Raw genomic sequence first — 5,271 nt, forward strand, 5'->3', positions numbered from 1 at the left:
ACAATAGGGATAGACACCATAGGAAGGGGATGTACAATAGTCATAAGTGTGATAGGAAGGGGATGAGCTAAGGGTGTGCACATAACAGGAAGGGGTGGAACTAGAGTTATACATGTGACAAGATGGGCACACCCTAGATTCATGATGGTGACCTAACCTTGGTCACCCTTGAGTTGGGTTTATCTCCATGGGCTCTCCTTCAGGGAAACAATTTACTACTATCCTTATCAGAGGGAGTGGACCCTACTTGTTGTGGGATAAGCTGTGGTGTCTGCTTGCTCTGGATGGCTGATGTCCCTTAGGGAGATTGGTCCCTGACCTACTTCTGTTAACCTCGTATAGCAAGCAGCTAAACTTGGCATATATTTGGGGAAGACAACTTGGGAGAAATCCTTCTGTTTCCCACATCTCATAACAATATATTCAAAGTATATAAGAAGTGTTTCTGTCCTTTCCTCTAAGGAGCACACTGGCCTTACTTTTGATAATACAGATCGGCTTGCCCTTTTAGCAATCCATGGTACTTTCAATATGCTTCCCCAGAACAACAATTCAAATGTGTTCATTTTATTTGGGTTTTCCTTATTGAATGTCCAGCTCTCAAATGCATATGATGCAATAGAAAATACCATGGCTTGGGTCTTTAGCACTTGACTCCTCACAGTAATATCCCTACTCTTCAATACATTAGGACATCTTGTGCAGCAGAGTGACCTAATACAATACATTACCTATTGATCTAGCTGAAAGGATTTTGGTCTTCTGTATATTGAGCTATAATCCATACTGGAGACTTCAGTCCTTGATTTTCATGAGCATGTACTTCAAATCCTCCTCACTTTCAGAAAGCAAAGTTGTATTATCTGCATATCACAGATTGTTAATAAGTCTTCCTCCACTCCTGATGATGTACTTTTCTTCATAGTTTTCATCTTCTCCAATGATTGTGTAGCACACAGATTGAACACATATGATGGGGAGATACAAGCCTGACACACACCTTTCCTGACTTTAAACCATGCAGTATTCGCTTGTGGTTTTTGCACACCCGCCTTTAGATCCATGTACAAGTTCCCAGTGAGCACAAAAAAAGTGTTCAGAACTCCCATTAATCCATGTTATGCACAGTTTAATATTGTTCACACAGTCAAAGGTCTTAGCATAGTCAATGAAGCGCAAGTAAACATCTCTCTGGCATTCTCTGCTTTGAGCCAATGTCCTTGTGACATGGTTAATGACATCCTTTTTTCCATGTCCTCTTCTAAATCCAGCCTGAGTGTCTAACAATTCCCTGTCAATCTGTTGCTGCAACTATTGTTGGATGATCTTAAGTAAAATTTTACTTGTGTGAGATCAATAATATCTTTATTTCGAAGGCACCAATAAGGATATCTCCCAGTTCAGGTAGCTGCTTCGTTGGCTTTCTGAAACATTCCAATGGGCATTCCATCGTTTCCTGGAACCTTATTTTTGGTTAATGCTTTCAGTGCAGTTTGAACTTCTTCCTTCAGCACCATTGGGTCTTGCTTAGATCTACCGCTTATAATGGTCTATTGTCAACTAGTCGAGTGATTTGATGTATTTTTTGGATGTTCTCTTGATGCTTTCCCCATCCAACAATATTTTACTTATAGAATCTTTCAAGCTTGCAGTAAAAGGCATGCCTTTTTCTTGAGTGCTTTCACGTTCAGAGATGCTGAGTGCGTTCTTCCTTTTCTAGGTCGTTGAACATTTCATTATAGAATTTGGCTTTGTTGTCTTGAGCTACCCTTTGAATTTTTCTGTTCAGCTGTTTGACTTCATTGTTTCTTCAATTTTCTTTAGGTGCTCGATGATTAAGAAGAAGTTTTGGATTTTCTTCTGACATCACTTTGATGGTTTTGTTCCTTCTTGTCTTTTTAATGACCTCTTGCTTTCTTCATGGAGGATTGCTTTGATGTCCTCCTACAACTCATGAGGCCTTGTGTCATTAGTGTTCGATCCATCAAATCTGTTCCTGATGTGTTCTCAAAATTCTGGTGGGATAGACTCAAGGTCGTATTTTGGCTCCTGTGGACTTGTTTTCATTTTCTTTAGCTTTATACTGGACTTACATATGAGCAATTGATGGTCTGTTCCACAATTGGACCCTGGTCTAGGTTTATCTGCTGGTATTGAGAATCTCCATAGTGCCTTCCCACACATGTAGTCAATTTGATTTCTGTGTATTCCCTCCGGGGAAGTGCATATGTATAGTCACCTTTTGTGTTGTTGAAAAAAGGTATTTGCTATGAAAAAGTTCTTGGTTTGTGAAATTCTATTATGTGATCTCCAGCTTCAATCCTATCACCATGTCTATATTTCCCAACTGTTTCCAACTTTTCATTCCAATAACCAATAATTATCAGTGTATCTTGATTGCATACTTGATTCATTTCTGACTGAAGTCGTTGGTAAAATTCAACAATTTCTTCCTCAGTAACTTTTGGTTTGTACATAAAGTTGAATAATACTTATATTGTTTGGATTCCCTTGAATGTGTGTCAATATTATCTGATCACAAATAGCTTCGTATGTCATGATAGATTTGTCAAGATGTTGTCTGACAATGGATGCTTTGCCATTTCTCTTGATTGTGTCATTTCTAGCATAGTAAATAATATAATTTTCTGATTCAAAATGCGAATGCCTGCCCATTTTAGCTCACTAATGCCTAGTATATTGATCTTCATGTATTTCGTTTCATTTTTTATCACTTCCAACATTCCTAAATTCATATTTACACATTCCAAGTTCCAATTATTAGAAGATGTTTGCAGTTGTTTCTCTTTATCTTGAGTCATGCTCTATCAGTAAATGAAGACTTTCCCTTTGAGAAGTGTTGTCTGATTATGTGACAGCTGTTTCCACAGATGCTGATTTGCTTTCTCAATAAAACGAAATATTTATTTAATTCATCATGATTTTTATTATTGGTCCTGTTTTTTTTTGTTATCATTCTGTTGAGGTGTCATCTATATGGAAATCCATCATTTTTAATCTTCATCCATAAATGTATGCTTCATGTTGTCCTCGTTTTCAATCACCTATGTTGTTGATACGCATGCTCAATACTCTTAATAAGTTTTCCTGCAATCCTGATGCCCCATTCTCTTTTGTACTTATGGATTCTGGATTAAGTGCTGAGCTCACAGATTGAATAAATGTGATTTGCATGTACAATCTTGACATAAGCTTTTTCTGATTTCCTCACATGCACTAACCCTCTTATCCTGTTCAAATGGCGCTTTTGTTCTCTGTACAAGTTCCTCACAAGCTCAGTGAAGTGCTCTTGAATTCCAGTTGTTTGCAATTTCATCTATAATTTGTTATGATCCTCATAGTCCAATTCCTTTGTGCAGTAAATGAACTGCACCTAAACACCTTTCTGGTATCCTCTGCTTTTTACCAAGATACAACTGACATAAGTAATGTTATCACGTATTCCACATGCTTTTCTGATTCTGACTTGAATTTCTTGCAAGTCCTTTTGAAGTACATTTATTCCACATACCACCTAAACTTGATTTTCATTTCTTGCTCTGGATACTGTGGTTCCAGGACAACAGATTCAGCTGCAGGTGCTTGAAATAGGGGTCCTTTCTAAGCAACTGGGTGGAACTGTATCCTTCACATTTACATCAACATTTTTAAAGGTTTGATCAATGGGTGATTGTATCTTTTCATTTGGCAAAATTGGAGCTGAAAGTGAAAACTGTTGTATTTCTTAGTCCTTATAAGTCTACTGGTGTTCTACTAGTGCTTTGGCTTTGCAAGGCTCCTCAGGATGGCTGGGTGTGGACAGATGGTGTTGCAATTCACAGAATGATTGTGCTTCCAGAAATTTGGATTAGTATAGCAGCTCACACTGATGTCTATTTCAGAAGCAGAAAAATTTAGCCAAAATTAACTCACACTGGGAGGGTGCAGAAATAATACATGGTGGGAAAGAAATGAAGACGGTAAATAAGTTTTGTTCAGAGAGTGATATCTCACATTATGCTGATATTTCAAGAAAGACTCAGAGAAAAGAATTATCTCTCACTTAAATATGATCAGAATCTGATAAACTAAGATAACTTTGAGCCATACTACCAGATCAGATGAATTAAGTAGACCTGCCTGGCTAGTACCTAGGTAACATGTCTATGAGAGCCGAAGTATGATCTTCTTGACTGTATCCCAACAAAATTTTAAAAGACCCTCTCAAAAGTAGATTTGATTCATTGCATACTAATGACCCAGTGTTTAAAAAAAATCCTTAATATTATAGGAACCATATATAACTAAAAACTTAGTATCAGACTGGTAATGAAATGTTTGCTTTAATGAATCTGTACATATAACCATTGTTTTCTGAAGGACATAGACACCTATGGAAAGATCCAAATTGAGCATGCTCAGACACAAGTCCCCTAGGCCTAGGTAGGAGGTACGCCTGGTGCATAGACCAAGTCCAGCCACATCACATAGGTGGGCCTACAATCAGCCAATGTCCTCAACCATACCTCCCTCAGATAATCGGGTGGGAGGGAATAAGAGCAGGGCATAGCCCAGCACCCTCTTTCTGGGGCCCTTGGATTTCATGATGATGCAAGAGTGGGTTTGGGTTCCTGTTCTTGTATCCTATGAATGTGGTTTTTCAGCTGAGAACCCCAACATGGTTTCTACGCAGCCTTGTACATTTTCCTAAAACAGCATGAGCTTTTTGAATCTGTAAAATCTGAAAATTCCGTTTTCCTCATAAAAATCACTTGGCTTAAAAATGCACTCTGCTGTGTGAATTCTTTCAGCACTGTGAAGCAAAAACTGAGGTACCCCAATGCAGGAACCTAACAAGCTTAATGAAAAAAAATGAAATGGGGGAAACCATTAATAACATTTTAAGAATAAAATTTAGTCGAGGCTAGAGTCACGCTTGGGCACTGGTTATTGCCTTGGTGTGCTAGAGCCCTCGGAGAGTAAGTGCTGACCTTATTCACTGGCTGTGCATCTCGTGGCACAGTCAGTCACCAGGTTAGCGACATGCCTCAGGAAAAAAAAATTTATTCAGAAATAGATTGTTTTAATGCAATACATAGGTATACTGGGGAAATATATTATCATACTTTAAAAATATATACAATTTATAAAATTTTATTTTATAAATGATTTCTATAGAAAATATGTGAATGTATACCTGCACTAAAAACAAAACCAAACAAAAATGGTTGTATTATCAATTTTAGGGTAAGCTATAAATTTGTCCTAATA

General features: G+C 37.7%; 1 non-coding gene across 1 annotated transcript; it reads left to right on the forward strand.

Annotated features, from left to right (window-relative positions):
- The first annotated feature begins 4,917 nt into the window (after nt 1-4,917).
- Nucleotides 4,918-5,047, forward strand: LOC142442119 (small nucleolar RNA SNORA3/SNORA45 family). Its single transcript, XR_012783365.1, has one exon. It is a non-coding gene; the product is annotated as a small nucleolar RNA SNORA3/SNORA45 family (small nucleolar RNA).
- Nucleotides 5,048-5,271: the final 224 nt, after the last annotated feature.

This window comes from Tenrec ecaudatus, chromosome 2, assembly GCF_050624435.1.
Source record: "Tenrec ecaudatus isolate mTenEca1 chromosome 2, mTenEca1.hap1, whole genome shotgun sequence".
Taxonomy (NCBI): domain Eukaryota; kingdom Metazoa; phylum Chordata; class Mammalia; order Afrosoricida; family Tenrecidae; genus Tenrec; species Tenrec ecaudatus.